Genomic DNA, 17,209 nt, shown 5'->3' with positions numbered 1-17,209 from the left:
GGTGGCAGAGTTGTGAGAATGTGCTCTTTCACAGATTCTGGGTGGATGATACGCTGCTTCCAATTGGAGGCTGACACGTAAGTATTTATTAATTGACATATATATAGTACATATATACTATACACACACATATATATTATAGTTGAATTGGGAGTAGCCAGTGTCATGATTTGAAATCTGTAAATTTTTTTGTGAGTGAAGTACAGTTTTAAATTTAATTACATTTTACTTTAATCCCCTGATTTTATTTTCATAAAAATATGAAAGAATTTCCTGCAAAAACAAACGGGACAATGACTTTCAAGTTTTCATACAAGATAGTATGGTCATGATAGCCTTAGGACTTCAATATAAATAGGAAGAAAAGGCATCTAAGTTTAATATTAGTTTTTAGTGAATCTGTAAAGATAAAGTAACTGTATTACATACCCCTCAGTAACTAAAGAGACTCACAACGTGGGGTTTTTAGGCAGTTAAATATTAGGTGACATTTACCAAGACCTCAGATTTTGATTTCTGAAGAGTTGATTTTGAGTAATACCTTCAGCTGGCAATTGGATGGCAGGGCCAGGTGTGTATTGCCTTTCCTGGTCTGTGGATTGAAAGCTACACAACTCAACACAAGAGCATTCTTTTTTCTTTCCATTTTTAAAAAACACAGCTGTTTGTGGTGATATTTTAACATCTGAAGCAAACAAATCAGAAAAGCTGAATTCATTGCTGACTCAAATAAAGGAATCTTCATGAATCTTTTTTCTTAAAAAATGCCATCGGCTAGACTCTTCCTGTTAGAACTGTTAGACAAATATCAGGGACTGGGTTCCACCATTAAAAGTGGTTGTCTAAGGGGGGAGGGTGTAGCTCAGTGGTAGAGGGTGTGCTTAGCATGCACGAGGTCCTGGGTTCAAGCCCCAGTAGCTCCATTAAAAAATAAATAAATAAATTCTTAAAACAGTGATTGTCTAATAATTCTGAAGGAAGGTACTCTCTCTTTGGTGCTCTAATGTAACTATTATTAAATTGAAGAACAATAAAACAGAATATATAAAGTAAAATATTTGACAAGGCCCTACTGCTCTCCACCCCAGCTTCTGGTTTTGACTCTTTTAGCTTACTCCTTTCATTTCCCCTCATATTTCTAGATAACATATTTATATCATCATTTCTTGATTCCTCCCTCCCTGATTTCCACTGTTAGGTGACTCTTTTGTACTTTTACACCCCCCCCCCACCCCTCGACATACAACGCCTCATCCTATGAATTCGATCACTTACGTGATAAAATCAATACTTACGCTTATTTTATTGTGACTGTGTACACATTGTTCACAGCGGAGCAATGTAGTGTACTGTAATTTTGTTTACTTTTTTAGACAACTTTTTGTTTTCTATGTATTGAATTTGCTATTTGTTTTAAATTTTCTAACGTTCTATGGATCTATTTAATTTAGTCCCAAACTGCATCTGTCACATGGACAAATTTCATGACAACAAGGAGCATTCCCTCTTCTCTTCTTGTCTTTTCTTTCTTCTTGTCTTTTTTTCTTCTCTTTTCTCCTCCCTCCCTCCCTCCCTTCTACCCTTCCACCCTCCCTCCCTCCCTCCCTTGCCCTCCCCCTCTCTCTGTTCCCCTTGATGACTTTCTGTAGCCCTGAGTTTCTCCTGCCTCATCCTGGATAGATTCTTCCCAAAGGCTTTCTGAATACTGGTTTTCCTTTTATTACATCCTGGAAGTTCTTTTTGCCTCTTTCCTGCGTTAGATTCCATGCCTTCCTTTTTCTCAGTTTACTACCCTACTTGGTCAAGCACATCCTCCAGGAACTTCTAGAAGAAGGGTTAATTTTTTGAGATTTTGCATGTGTGAACATGTTTTCATTCTGCTGTTATATTTGAATGCCTGCAACTCTATATTCGTCTGCTCAGGATGCCATAACAGAACACCACTGACTGGGGGTGTAAACGGCAGTCACGTATTGTCTTCTTTTCCCTGTATGTGCTCTCTAGGGCAACAGAAGCCAGCTGCCCCCACAATCTTTGTAATCAACCCACACATTTCATAAACACTGTTGTTGCCACAGCAGTGACAGGTCCCCGACATTTTATTTCTCAACAACTTGCCTCCTACCTGCAGTGCTCCCCCTGCCCTGTGGTGATTTGAGTAATGGTGATGCCAACACTTGCCATGGATTCCTTGAATCCCATTTTCCCTTAAGAAAGAAGTTATCTGTGAATTTTGCAAGTGCCAGAATTCCCTTGTACAGTCGTTTCCCTAGGACCACTCCAGGCAGCAATTACTGTATCAGGCAGGGTCCTGTCAGAAGACAAATGGTACCTCCAACTAGTTATTTTGAGGAGGGTTTAATAAAGGACTGTTTATAAAGGCGTAGGTAAGGTTTAAGGGAACCAGCAGAGGATAAATGTAGGACTGTGGGTTAGTAATTGTGGGGAGCTGATGCCTTGGCCTGAAGAGTCAAGGGGAGGAGGGAGTTACTGGGACCGGGAGACGGAGGCTCCGTGGAGCAGGCTGCCGGCTAGAGCTGGGGCCTTGGAGAGGAGGTGGCAGCCAACTCAGAGCAGCCTGGAAGGGAGGGAACTGAGAGGGAAGGGAGAACCGTCAGTATCTCTCTCTCCTCTGATCTCTTCCCAGTGCTTTCCACTGGCTAAATCCTACCAGAAGCCAGAGGCAACCACTGACGTAGTCTCTGCCAGTCAACCACCTGGGGCTCACACTGGGGTGAAGAAGGGTTGAGAGTAAATATAAGAGGGTACATAGAACATACCCAGCATAACATAGTCTAAACTACTGGCCTGCCTGGCAGAGATTGGTGTCAGATTTCTCCTAGGCTTATGATCTATACATGCAATCGGTGCTATCTGGTTTAGTAAATGTGTATAAACTTTACGAGTCATTTTCTGTTTTAGTTGACATATGTCCCTTGAAGAAAGTTCTTTAAGAAAGTAGTGGTTCTATTTCTCAAGCATTCCAGATAAAGCCTCACTTGAAATTCCAGTTTTAAAACAGAAATAACTAACTTACAAAATAAAAAATAATTAACCTTTTATTCTTCCAAATAGAAAAAAAAACCCCAATAAACAAAAACCCCCAAACCCCAAAACCAAAAAATAAAACACCAAACAAACAAAAAGATCATCATCACAACTAAAAGAATTCAAGTTTGTAGCCCAGGTTGAGGCAGGAGAAACTCAGGGCTACAGAAAGTCATCAAGGGGAACAGAGAGAGGGGGAGGGCAAGGGAGGGAGGGAGGGAGGGAGGGAGGGAGGAAGGAAAAAAGACCAGAAGTTTCTCAGTCATGAAGCACTGGGAGTAGAGAGAAGAGACACATTTTAAAGATTTGAAGATGCTTTAATTGTTAAGCTTTGGAGACTAGATTGAGGGGAGTGTTGGGGAAGGGAAAAATTTCCCTCTACGTTTTCTAGGTTCCTCTGGCTGATCTGAGAATTAAATTGACGTGAGACAAACTAACAGGAGAAAATAAAATTTAATTATATATGTATGGAGAATCCTCACATCATGGGAGATTTCAAAAACAGTCAGGCAAAGTCAGGTATGTATGTCATTCTGGCCTAAGGAGAAAAAGGCAGGGGTCTGGGACTTCAAAGGGAAGGAAGGCAAGTCATAGGAAGATAGAAAAAGAACAAACAATACAAATGTTTTCTGGGCCATGTAGAAACAATGGGACGCAGAGAGACATGTTAACATACAGTTTGCTAGGTTCTTCCCTCGTTTTTACTATATTATAGCTCTCTCTCTTCCTGGGAAAGGTCCCCTATCTAAATCCTTTCAGGCAGTTAAGGGGCAAGACATAAAAGTTCTTCCTAAGCCTTTTGTTCTTTTAAAAATAACCAACCTAAAATAATCTGCATGCCAAAGAGACACATTGTGGGGTGGTAAGTTTTGCTTCCCTGGAGGAGGAATCTGGATTGGTGCCCAGTTGCTCCCTTGGGTGAATGGTTGGATGGTGGTGTTTAACCAAGACAGGAAATACTAGAGGTGTTGTAGGATTGGGTAGGGAAGATATTCAGTTGTGTCTAGGTTGAGTCTAGAGGTACTTCTGAGACATGCAGGTAATAATGTGGAGGAGACAGACCTTGGGAACGCAGGAGGGAGACTTTAGGATGTGGGAGAAACACTTTGGGAATTCAGGAGAGGGTTCCAAACTAGGGATACAGATTTGGGTCCTCGGCTTGGAGGTGTTTCTGTGACTTGGTTAGAAGTGGCCATGATGCTAATTCTCTTTAGAAATATCCTAGCAATGAGACAAACCAGAAAAAATCACATCTTTCTGGGGAGGGGTTCTGCTTCTGCTCAGGAGCCGAAAGGGGCTGGAAGCTGTACGTTGGGAGGATACCAGGGGCACACCCGAGTGGTTCATGGTTTTGTCTTGGGCTTGCCCAGATGATGGTTCCCAAGTAAATGTCGTTGCAGGGTGGGGTGGGGGGCTCTGAGCTGCCAGCCTCCAAGCTGGGTTCAGTGTGACTCATTCTCTGTGACAGTGGGGGGTGTTGAGACCAGGAAGTGCCGGCCACCTGCCTCCCTCCAGGGCTGTAATTAGCTGAGGCTTTTCTGTCTTTTGTCATGTTAAATGGTGCCTGCGGGTGCCTGGCTTCCAGGAGGCTTGTGCTTAATCTGTGAGAGAAAAGAGTGACTCAGCCCCCTTTCCCAGGCTGCTCTTAAAGAACCCGGGCTTTCCTAAATGGACCCCAGGGGAACCCCTTTGGGCTTCGTATGAAATTCATCTTTATTTCTGAATTGCTCACTCCTATCTAACTTGTTCCCACTTCTGGGAGGGAAGCAGCCCTTGGCCTGTTTAATGCTTGCTGTCTGGGGGTCCTGTATGGATTTTTTCTGTTTGTTAGGGCTCTTCCAGTGCCGCATAAGCTAAAGTTCTCTCAGATCTTGCTTGGTAAGCAGCCAACCTCCGCATCTTTCAAACGCACCGATGGTTTAGTAGCCTGTCTGTATCAATCCAACCTCCCAATGCTCCCAGGATAACGGCCACAAGGAACGGAATGGGGAGAGACCCCATGTGCAGAACAAGCGTCCATTGTCAGTGTCTGCTCAGGGTCACCAGAAGGTTCACTTCCCCAGGGCTTTGGGACTTAATCTTCCCTTCGACGTACACTTTGGTCTCTGAGTTGATTTACTAACAGAGCCTTCGCCAGATGTGGTGCTGCTCGGGCCATCTGCCTTCAGGTTTAACGTGCTCTGTGCCTGATGGAACCGGAATGTGTCGTCTCTCCTGATCCAGGGCTTGAGGTCACCTTGCGATTTTAGAGCAGCAAGCAGAGAAAGCAATAGCTTTGCTCCTTAGGTCCCAGGACCATCATCGAAAATAGCTTGAAGTAACATTTACAGTGAAAAAGGCTTAAATTGGACAGATTGCCTAAGGAGCTGCTTTTTAAGAGGCCGCAGAGGGGGTGGGGAATCTAGAACCTTCCTTTTTAGCCTCTTGTAGCAAAAAGGTGGTGATCTGTCCTTCAGGCCAGGCCCAGTTTCCCTGTGGCTCAGAAAGGCTGGCATTTCTGCTAGTGGAGTGTGCGTGTGATGGGGCTTTCCCGGGGGGCTCCTGCTGGAGCCTTAGCTGTAAGAAGCAGATTTCCCTCTATTTCTGAGACAGGCGGGAAGGGGGCGGGCACAGCTGTGAAAAGAATGGCACAGCAGTGAGCACCGGGATGGCAGAAGACTCAACTCCCGGGAGACCTTGAGCTTCCTTATGCCCTCCTTGTAATACAGGAGCTGCTGAACGGACCCACAGGTGCTGTGACAGCTTCAGGGCTGACCATGAAAGAAGTGGGTGATGGCCCGATTCCTGGGAGTCCCCTCCCCTTCCCCCAAGTAGCTGGGATGACCGTCCCACGTGCTAGCCTGTCAAGTTACCGAGCCCATGAAAGCTAACACCCCGTGGCCCGTCTCCCTTTCCTTTGAGGCTGTCGCCTCTGGCCATGGCCGGCATCCTGCCTATGGAAAGCGTATCTCCTAGGCTTCTCTGTCGCTCTCCTTTCTGAGGTGGCCCCCAGTCTGTCTGCGGAGTGTGTATCTCTCTGAACAACTCCACCTTCGCTCGGCTATGACTTGCTCTTGAGTACTTCCCTGAATGAAGCCAAGGACCCTCACTTGGTGGGGCATGTCCCAGGGACTCACCTGGGATCTGGCCCTCCTCTCGTGCCCCGATTTTCCTGTATCACTTCCCTGTACCCAGATCCACCCACAGTTTCCTGAGACGACTGCCAGCGCTGGAGGATGACAGAGGTGGATTTTCCTTTGTTGGGCCCATTTCAGATTTCAGCCCGGAAGCTCCTGAGGTGGAGGCCCCACATGCTAGGGGACAGAGGTGTCTTGAGTGCCATTCTGGGACAGTGTGCAGTGTGTACAGGGGAATTATTTTTCCTCGGAAAGGGGATGCATAGGATCACAGTAACTTTTTGATGGAGTATTTCTCTTCGTGTGAATCTGGGTTTTTAAAATCTTGCATTTTGAGAAGATTTTTGTTGGGAGTGAGTGTGGTAGGATCTGGCCCCTGGTGGTTTCTACATTTTGTGCCTGGCATGCTAACGCTTGGTGTCTTATGTTTCCAGTTTACTCTGACTCTTCGGACAAGTGGTTTAAGGGAGAGATTTGAGTTTGGTTCATTCAGCGTGGAGGTGGTGAAGGAACCCATTCTGTAAAAGCTGGGCTGTAGCTTCTGGAGCAGGGACCTGACTCTACCCATGCTTGGAGGTGAGAGTCTCTCAGACTAAGCAGAATGAGAATTTGGGAGGGGAACCAATTTGGGGACTAATTTTTTCAGCTGTAGCATTTAAGAGGATTTAATTTCTAGAGTCCAAGTTCTTTCTCCAGTGCTCACTATTTGAAGGGACTCATATTGTCTAAGTCTGGTGCATAGTTGTTCTGCAGCTGAATGATTGGGGGATTAAAAAAATGCCCTTTGTGCCCCTTGCCCACTTCTTGGAGAGCTCTGTTTTGGTGCAGCTGGGCATAATTTGAGATAGAAAATAGGTAGGAAGTGAATTTAGGCTCAAGGTGCAGGTTGGCCTTGAAGTAAATTCGGTAAACCTTCCATTTTGGCCATTTCAGAGCCTTTAGGTACAAACATCCTATCCGTGTGAAGATTCAGAGTGGTGTTAGCCGTGGACAGAGAGTTCTCATCAAATTGGATGGACAGAGCCGTGTTCCTAGTTCGTCATGGGCTTGGTTGTCCTAGCCCTGCAGTGCGAGGAAAGGGTGTGTGTGCTGGGGGTGGGGGGTGTTACTGATGGTGGTCATGAAGGGTAGGCTTACCCGTTATTTTTGCCTGTTGTGAAGGGAGTTTCTCCTCTGTGAGTCCTGCCTTCAGAGGTTGAAAATGCTCTTCCGTTGGTCGGATGATGCTCTTCTTTCAGGAGGGGGTGAAATCCACCAGAGGTCGCTGCTCTTGCGCCACCTGCTTAGTACCTTGTCCTGCTTCCTGGAGGACCTTCCCATCAGGCCTTGTGCCCCTAAGCTTCCTTGAGTAGGTTTCCGTGCTGCAGGCTCCCCGGGGTTTCTACCTTGTGCTTGTTTAAGTCAGTGGGTAGTTGAGTTGGGTCAGACCTCTGCTGGGGCTCAGGGGTTGTAAGGAGGCGAATATTGAAGCTGATAATTTGGTACGTGTGTCAGGAGACTTTTCTGGAAGAGTCCTGCCCGTCCAGGTTAAGACTCTTGCTTTATCTTTTACTTCTGTCACTCTTTCTTTTACCAGGAGGGAGAGGGACTTGATAGGCTGTCACTTTTGTTCCTAGAGCAAAGCCTGAGCAGTTTCATTCCAAAAAGTTTGTTTACACATGTTGCAGGAAGAGAAAAAGGGACAGAAGAATGAAATAAACCCTAAATTTCTTATGTCTTTTGCTGTCTGAGAAAGTGACCCAAATAAGAAAAGTTATAATTTTATCTCATCATGCTCATCAAGTTGGATGTAAAAGGGAGTCAGGAAACGTCACTCCTGGGTGAGAGGGAGCAGTTCGCATACCTGGGGCTTGATACTGGACAGACCTCTCAGTTGGCCCTTCCTAAGATGAATAAAGGAGGTCTTTACCAATTAGACATCTGAGTGAAAAGAAAGACCCCTACCAGCAGCGGTCTGGAAAAGAAGCTCATGCGATGCTTGATTATCACTTTAAAATTTGAGTAGATCTTGATCATTTGAGTAGTAGATTTTGACTGATGTCTGTCTTTTAGAATTTCGAATTTTTTCGTTGCTTACTTGAAATATGCCAAAGGAAAGGGCATACTCCCTGATCTTTGGCTAAGAAAGCCCCCAAACATTTTGTTACATTATTTTTCTTTATTAAAATTTTGAACTTGTCTGTAGTCAAATTGATCTTTTCCTTATGGCTCTGGGTTCTGTGTTCAGGAAGGCTTTTTCCTCTTTGATATATCTGTATATGCCTGTGTGTATTTATGCATTGTACATATGCATATGTTTATATCATCCATATTCACACATTCATCTGGTTCTTTGGTTTGGCTTATATTTATTGTAAGGAATACTGTTCTCAGATTGTGTCCGGCTGCATTGTCTAATATAACTCCCCAAACAAGTATGCAGGGATGCAGATTTGTGTAGACTTTATTGGGCAGCAATATGGAGACTGGGTTGGAAGGTTGCAGATGGGACATGGATGAGGACAGAAAAATCAGTTCAGGCTGTAGTGATAGACTCAACAGAGAGGAGAGGAGAGGGTGGAAACTCAGTCAAGTGGTAGCCTGGGTCTGATTCAGTGACTGTCAGATGTGAGTGTGCGGGACGGGGGAGGGCTTGGGTGCCTGTACCATGGGGATGACCAGATGGTGGTGCCATTCGCTGAGAAAGCAAATACCAGTGAAGGATCAAGTTTTGGAGGAATGATAATGGGAGGGAAAGATTTTAGTTGTGTCTGCTTAAAAGGAATGCGACATGGGTGGAGGGAGTAAAAGACTGGACGGGCCTGGCAGCAGCGGTAGACAGAGGCTGGCAAAGATGAGAAGCTTTGGGTGCGCAGGTATCTGCCGATACCCTTGGTGGGCGGGACATCAGGAGAGGGGAGGGCTACCGCAGGGAAGGAAGTTGAGTGTTGACCCTCTCCCTACTTACGAGTCTACCTACAAATCCCACTATCTACCTTTTTTTTAGCCTCATCTCAACTAAGAAGGTCCCAGGCAAACCCACCTTAGGATTAAAGTAACTGTTTCCAGAAGGGCGTTCTTATTCTGGAGTTGGAAGTTGTAATTAGCAGTGCCTGTGATACTGAAGGATGAAAAGCTGTCCTATCTCTAGTCTCCCTAAGTACTGTGTGCGTGTCTCTGCAATTTCCTTGTCAACCACTGGATGGCGCGCTAAGCTCACAGAAACACACCAATCAGCTCACCAGAAGCTTCTTTTTCTAACACTGTTGACAAAAGGAAGACTGTTATAGAAGGCAAGATTGGCTGCTCTGTGGAAGTGAGAGGATAGAAACTTAAAAAAAAGAAGACCCTTTTATTGAATAATCAATTTGAGCATTTACTGCTTGATGTGCCTTCCAAAAGTTTACTGCTTTTTTATTCCCCATTCGTCCAGGACACTGAATTTGAGAAAGCAATCAATAAAGATTAATTTAAACAACCAGATGCCACAATTGCATAGTGATCAAATTCTGTTCCTTAACAAACAGACTGCTTTTTCCTTTTCTTTTCTTTTCTTTTTTAAATAGAGGTACTGGGGAATTGAACCCAGGACCTCATGCATGCTAAGCACACACTCTACCACTGGGCTATACCCTTTTCCCTACAAGCTGCTTTTCCATTCCAGGACCCCAGCTATCTAATGTACCCTTTAGTCCTTCCTAGGGACTGAATTGTGTTCTCCCTCACTATGACTGTATTTGGAGATACGACTTTTAAAAGGTAATTAATGTTAAATGAGGTCATAAGGGGAGGGGTGCTAATCCTATATGACGAGTGGCCTTTAAAAGAAGAGGATTCGACATTTCAGTTATTTTAATGATGAGCACTGGGGAGTTGAAGAAGCCCGAAGACAGAAGAATAGTGGAATATCTTTTCATTACCCCCAACTGTCTTAAAACAAAACCTCCTAAAACTTGTCATAAATACATTTTATATAACATATTTACATTTTTATTTAGGAAATTATTAGATATCCAGCTGCACAGAGCCAGAGAAAAGTTGACAGTCTGTGGCAAAACTTCTGGAATCTCTCCTGCCAATTTCCCCCACGTTTGCTAAAATTCCTTAACTGGTGCAGAGCCTTTGATTCTGTGATTTGGAATGAGACTCAAAAGTGCATGTCCCCAGAAAGTTAAAGCATTATCTTGTATTCATCCCAAGGTGTAAAGAATGAATTCTTTTACATGTGTCTGCTATGAGGAAATGGTGGTGGAGGGGGCGGTGATAATAAAGGAAGGGGAAGGGTGAGGAAACGTATAGAGAACAAACAGGGGTAAAAAGACTCTCCCTTTCGGAATTAGCCAGGCCCAGATCAGCTCAGGATCCTCCAGATTTTGTTGTGTCATTTCATATGCTTATTTTCTATCTGTATATCTTATTTGGTGAGGTGTCCATTAAGACCTTTGGTCTATTTTTAAATTGAGTTTTGTGTTTTCTTATTGTTGAGTTTTAAAAATTGTTTATTTTGGGATAACAGTTCTTTATCAGATATGTCTTTGGCAAATATTTTCTCCCAGTGTGTGGTTTGTATTCTCATTTCTTGAACATTTTTTGATGTCTTTTGCAGAGCAGAAATTTTGGTGAAGTCAGGGTTATCAATTATTTCTTCGTGGACCATGCCTTTGGCGTTGAATCCAAAAAGTCACCCTCGTACTCAAGGTCATCTAGGCTTTATCCCATGTTATCATCTAGGAGTTTCATAGTTCTGAATTCTACATTGAGGTCTGTGGTCCATTCTGAGTTATTTTTTATGAAGGTATAACGTCTGTGTTTGGATTCACTTATTTGCATGTGGGTATCTAGTTGTTTCTTCACCATTTGTTGATAAGATTGTCTTTCCTGTATTGCCCTGGCTACTTCGTCAGTAATCAGTTGATTGTATTTATGTGAGTCTATGTCTGGGCTCTCTACTCTGTTCTATTGATCTGTCTGTTCTTTTGCCAGGACCATGCTTCCTTGATTACTGTAGCTATGTAGTAAGTCTTGACATTGGGTGATGTCAGTCTTCCCACTTTGTCCTTCCCCTTCAATGTTGTGTGGGCTATTCTGGGTCTTTTGCCTCTCCATATAAACTTCAGAATTAGTTTGTTGGTATCCACAGAATAACTTGCTGGGATATTGATTAGAATTGCATTAAATGTCTAGATCAAGTTGGGAAGAACTTGAGTCTGCCTATCCGCTTCATATTGTCTTTTGAATCGCAGTCAGTCCTCCATACTGTGGGTTCTGCATCTATGGAGTCAACCCATTGCATATTGAAAATATTCAGAAAAAAATCTCAGAAAGTTTCACAAAGCAAAACTTGAATTTGCTGCTCACCAGCAACTATTTACATAGCATTTAAGTTGTATTCACAACAATTTACATACAATTTACATTGGATTAGTTATTATAAGTAATCTAGAGATAATCTAAAGTATACAGGATAATGTGTATAGGTTGTGTGCAAATACTACACTATTTTATATAGAGGACTTGAGCATCCAAGGATTTTGGTATCTGCAGGGGGTCCTGGAACCAATCCCCCTGTGGTTACCAAGGGATGACAGTAACTTCTTGTCATTAATTCTGTTTTCAGTTGATTAATATTAATAATTGTTTTTTTCAGTTTCAGAATTTCTATTTGATTTTTAAAATAGTTTTCAGTTTTGAACATTTCCATCTTGTTTAGATTAAATATATCAGCCAAGGTTATTTTAAATTTTGTGTCTGACAAGGTCAATATATGGATTTCCTATGGGTCTGTTTCTGGTTTTTTTTTTTTTCTCTTAATTTTCAGACAATTCTTATCTTATTGATGCTTAATAATTTTAGATTGCGTGCTCTATATAGCATATAAAAAACTATAATGAGAAGTTGAGGTTCTGGACAATGTTACCTTTCTCCAGCAATGATACACTTTTGCTTCTGGAAGGCAGTTAGGTCGGGCACTGATTGCCTCAACTCAATCAGCTACTGAGATGTTTCAAAGCTTAGCATCAGTCTTTGCAAAGACTGGCTTCTACTGACTCTCTCAGAAGACTGAGGGGTCTTCATTTGTCATAATGTTTCCACCTCCAAAATTGAATGGCCTGAATTGGGTCATGTGCTCATTTCTGAATTAGTCACTTTGACCTAAGGAATGCTATTTACACATTGGCTAAGGTCTGGTTTACCTTAACCACCCTGATTAGGTTAGAACAGTCAGGTCCCATCCCTGGAAGTGGGTTCGGTCCAGTTCTCCACCTGCTTCAGGACAATATGGAGGGGGTCAACAAGGCTCAGGGAGAGAACTGCAGTTTACCCTTGGGCTGATGGCAAAGACGTTAAACCAAGGCTTGACTTGACCACCGGTTTGAACATACAGGCCTGGGTAGCACACAGTCTGTCTTTAAACTTGGAAGTTTTAGTCAAGTTTGAGAGTAGGATTATGTTCCATACAGATGTGTTTCTTTATTTTTTGGAGGCCAGATGGGACCAAGGTTACTTCCACAATATAGCGTAATTATTATCTGAGGTTCTGGGTAAGAGTTCACTTGGTTAAAGGGTTCCTCAGCTAAAGAAATATTTAAAAATGAGTGGACTAAATTATTTTAAACATCTTCAGTTTTATTCTTTTGTAGATGGAAATTAGTAGTCCAAATGTAATTTTCTGTTTGAATTTTTGGAAAAAAAAAAACTTTAATCACATCCTTTTTGATCTCTTTAATGAAAAGACAGCACAAATTTCATTTCTAGGGGAAAAACATACACCCAGAAGCCTTATGATGTCATAATGTAACATGTGCAGGCTTTCTAGTAACATGACGTTGTAGGTGAAAGGAAAATAATAACTCTCTTTATATCATAAAATAATAAAACATTGGAGCTTAGCTGATGTTTTGCAAAGGTAGGCAGAATTCTACTCCAGCCCCCCAAGTTCCTGGACCCTGATGTACATACACTTTCTTTTAGTTAAATGCTAATGTTGGTACTACTTGGAGAGATTTTCCTGATATAATTAAGATCCCAAATCAAGTGACCTTAAAGTGGAGGGATTATCTGGGGGCACCTGACCTAGTATCATGGGCTCTTTAAATCTGAGCCTAGAGGTCAGAGACAGAGGAAGCCAAAGATCTGAAGCAAGAACTTTTCTGTTGCTGACTTGAAGACGCAAGGGGCCCCATGGCAGGGGCACCGATGGCCTCTGGGAGCTGAGAGTAGCCCCTGGCTGGCAGCCAGCGAGAAAACAGAGACCTCAGTCTTACAACCACAAGGAACTGAATTTCACTGCAAATTTGTGAGCTTGAATGACGTATGGTCTACCATGGCTGCCATAGCAAGATCCCACAGGTGGCTTAAAGCACAGACATTTATCTTCTGCCAGGTCTGGAAATCAAGATGTTGGCAGGGTTAGTTACCAATGAGCACTCTCTTCCTGGCTTGCACACAGCTGCCTTCTTGCTGTGTTCTCACACGGCTTTTCTCTGTGTGCATTCAGGTTGGGAGAGAGAGAGAGAGAGAGAGAGAGAGGGAGAGGGAGAGAGGGAGAGAGGGAGAGAGGGAGAGAGAGAGGGAGGGAGAGAGAGAGGGGAGAGAGAGGGAGAGAGAGGGAGAGAGAGGGAGAGAGAGGGAGAGAGGGAGAGATTTCTGTTGTCCCGTCCTCTTCTTATGAAAGGACACTAGTCCTCTCAGATTACAGCCCCACCTCTGTAGCCTCATTAACCTTAATTACCGCCTAAAGGCCCTGTCTCCAAATAGTCATATTTGGGTATTAGGGCTTCAACATGTGAATTTTGGGGGAGCACAATTCAGTCTGTAACAGAGGAAGATCCCAAACTCTAGATTAGAATTGCAGCCCAAGCCAATACTTTGCTTTCTGCGCAGTGAGGCTCTGGGCAGAGAATCCAGCCTTGCCAAGCCTGGCCTTCTGGCCTTCAGAAGCTGTGAGGTAATGCACTTGTGTTGTTTCAAGCCACGAAGTTTGTGATAAATTGTCATGAAGCAACAGAAAACTAAAGTCACCTAGAAATTCTAGGCTAATCTGATCTTATTCCTGAAGAAAAGCATGTCCCGAGAGGTACAGAGAGTGATGTGATGGGTTGGCGTTTACTCTGCAGGTTAGCGCTGAGGAGAGACAGTATCCAGCAGCGTTACACTCAGTCCAGAGCCCTTTCCTCTCTGGTTTTTACTTCTTGACCCCCTGCTGATGTGGCCAGTGAGGTTTTATTCTAATTTTTTTTTTTTTTGCCTCAAAATCCCCTCCCTCCTGCTTTCCAGAACTATGCACAGGTCACTTGGAAGGCAGAATCCTGCTTCTCCTTCTTTCATGATTCCCACCATCTCCCTCCAGAGATCTAACTCCCAGCTTCTAGAAAGTTCTTCGGTCTGGCTCACTTCTGCGCAGAGTTTAGGTAAATATGGGCCCGCAGACCTCCTCTGTTTGAATCACCTGCGGTGCTTGCTAAAAATGCAAATTCTTGGCTCCCCCTTTCCCCGAGGGAGTTGGATTCCGCAGATAATGCTGATACACGCTGAAGCTGCAGAAACACTGTTAACACACTTTATGCCGCAGCGTGTGCCCTTTCCTACTTGTTGGCTCCTCGGAGGAGATGGAAAACATCTGTTCATCATTCTAGGCATAATAAGCCATAGCATAATTTTGATTACCTCCTTCCCACAAGACTCCAGTGAGATGGGTTTATCTTGTCACGTTGGAAAGTCTCCAGCGTTAGGAGCCTCGTTTTCTTACCTCAGCACGTGGCCTGAGTCCCCAGGCTGCGGACATCTCATCTTCCTCTTTGTTCCGCTCTCTCCAGCCAGACCCCTTACAACCACGGAAGAACGGCTAATAGGAAACACCTACATGACCCCCAGTGATTGAGATTCTTCTATGGAATAGTTGGGGTTTATAAAGAGACCCTGATGGTTTGTGTTTCAAGTGTGGTTAATATCAAGATATTTGTGTTTCACACCAAAATGTTTTTTTTTAACATCACTTAGAAGAATAAACAGGTGCCCCTGACACACCAAAAAATGCTGAGATCATGTTAATTAGACATAATGAAAAATAAAGAGCAAATACATGGGAAAACATGAGTTCCAGAGATGGAGACAAACCTAGTTCTCCACTGGAGAGTGAAGCACTAAAAGCAGCCCTGCAAAATGCTGAACAAGAAATGTAACGAGGCAGAAACCACCTTCCTGAAGTCTATTTAAAATATTTATTATCGCTTATTATGAAGCTATAACATTTATGTCTTCACAGTCCTGGCAGATAAGTAAATAAATAGATAATGCAGAAAAATAACTTGATATAAATAAGATCAAATACCTTACAAAGGAGGCAAAATAAATCAATAAGAAGCACCCCTGGGGGAGAAGTGGATGGGGTGGAAGGAAGAGGTAGGTTTCTCGGTCCACCTGTGCTGGACTGTCCTCAGCACCTTGGAGATGAAGGATCCCGGAGGAAGGAGGTGGACATGAAAGGGAAGTTGACGTCTATGGGAACCATACAGTGAGAAGGTAATAGAACTCACGGGCTGAATATTACGCTTGGTGAACTGAGGTGGACTCAGAACTGCTTTTAGGCCAGGGTCATCCCATAGTTAATGGCAGTGATGCTTGCTGGTGATAAGGACACTCTTTTTATTTTATGTTCTTATAATTATTGCAAATCCTTGCATAGTCTTTAGAATGGGTCATGGCTGCAGAAGAGCAGACTCCTGGAGGGAGAAGACTGATGGGTAGGTACCATGGAGGGTGAGAATTAGTCATGGGGCTAAAAACAAGGAAGGAGGATTACCTGGAAGTTTCTGTGTTATAGGGTCTGACCACATCCCCTCCCCAACCTGAAAAGTCAGACCTAATGAGCTCCAGAGAATTTAAAATGGAAACAGTCTGCTTTAAGGGACATGAGTTATGTGTATACCTGCAAATGTATGTATTTTTAAAAATATGGACAGTTAACCCTTGAACAACATGGATTTGAACTGCACAGGTCCACTTATATGCAGTTTCTTTTCAATAGTCAATACTATGGCACTACATGACCACTGTTGATTGACTCTGTGGTTGTGGATCCCTGGACATGGTTACGTGGGTACGGAGGGCTGAGTGTAAGTTATATGTGGATTTTTGACTGCCCTGAGGATTGCTGTCCTAACTTGCCCGTTGTTCTAGGGTCGACTGTATATATATTTGATTTCTTCTGTCTGATTGATACACTTGTCATATACTCCCCAGACTACTTTTATAACCTGGGAGGAGGGAGCCTAGGACAGATTTCTTTATGGTACACAGGATAGTATACAGAAAGGGCCAACCATGAGTGAAAAATTGATAAATTGGACCATATGAACATTAAGAACATGTTCGTAAAAAATGATTATGATAGTGAAAAGGCACACCTCAGTTGGAACTTGCAGCCACAAAGTTTGATAACGCCTCCAAATTAGTAAGAAAAATGCAGAATGACAGGTAGAAAATAGATAAAAGATATGACTCTAAAAGAGCATATCCAAATGGTAAGAAACATATGAAACAGTGGTCAAATTCACCAGCCATCAGGGAACTGCAGATTAAAATCACAACGTGGCACACACATACAGAAGAGCTAAATTGAGAAAGTCTGTATGGGTCAAGTGCTGACAAGGATCGGGGCTGGAGGGGGCAGTTGGAATTCTCATACCCTGCTGATGAGGGTGTAAATTGGTATGGACACTTTGGAAATTATTTCACAGTATCTACTGACATTGAATATGCACATATCCTATGACCCAGTAGTTGGTATATGCCCCCAAAATACATACCTGTTTTCATCACAAGACATGACCATAAGAGTAATAAAAATAAATAATAAAATTAAGAGAACTGGTGAGCGGATAACATATCCCAGTGAATTCTCAGAGTGGAATCCTAAACCCCCTACTAATCCACCTCCTGCAGTTCATCCCATTACATTTTCATCACATTTTTTTTTTATGAATTTCTTATTCTAACCTGTTCTCTCCACATAGCAGTACTCTCTTGTTTTACAGTGGAGATAAAAAAATATTTTATTGAGAATG

The sequence above is a fragment of the Camelus ferus genome, chromosome 26 (genome assembly GCF_009834535.1).
Source record: "Camelus ferus isolate YT-003-E chromosome 26, BCGSAC_Cfer_1.0, whole genome shotgun sequence".
Taxonomy (NCBI): domain Eukaryota; kingdom Metazoa; phylum Chordata; class Mammalia; order Artiodactyla; family Camelidae; genus Camelus; species Camelus ferus.
The sequence above is the reverse complement of the archived record's forward strand: the minus strand, read 5'-3'. Positions refer to the sequence as shown.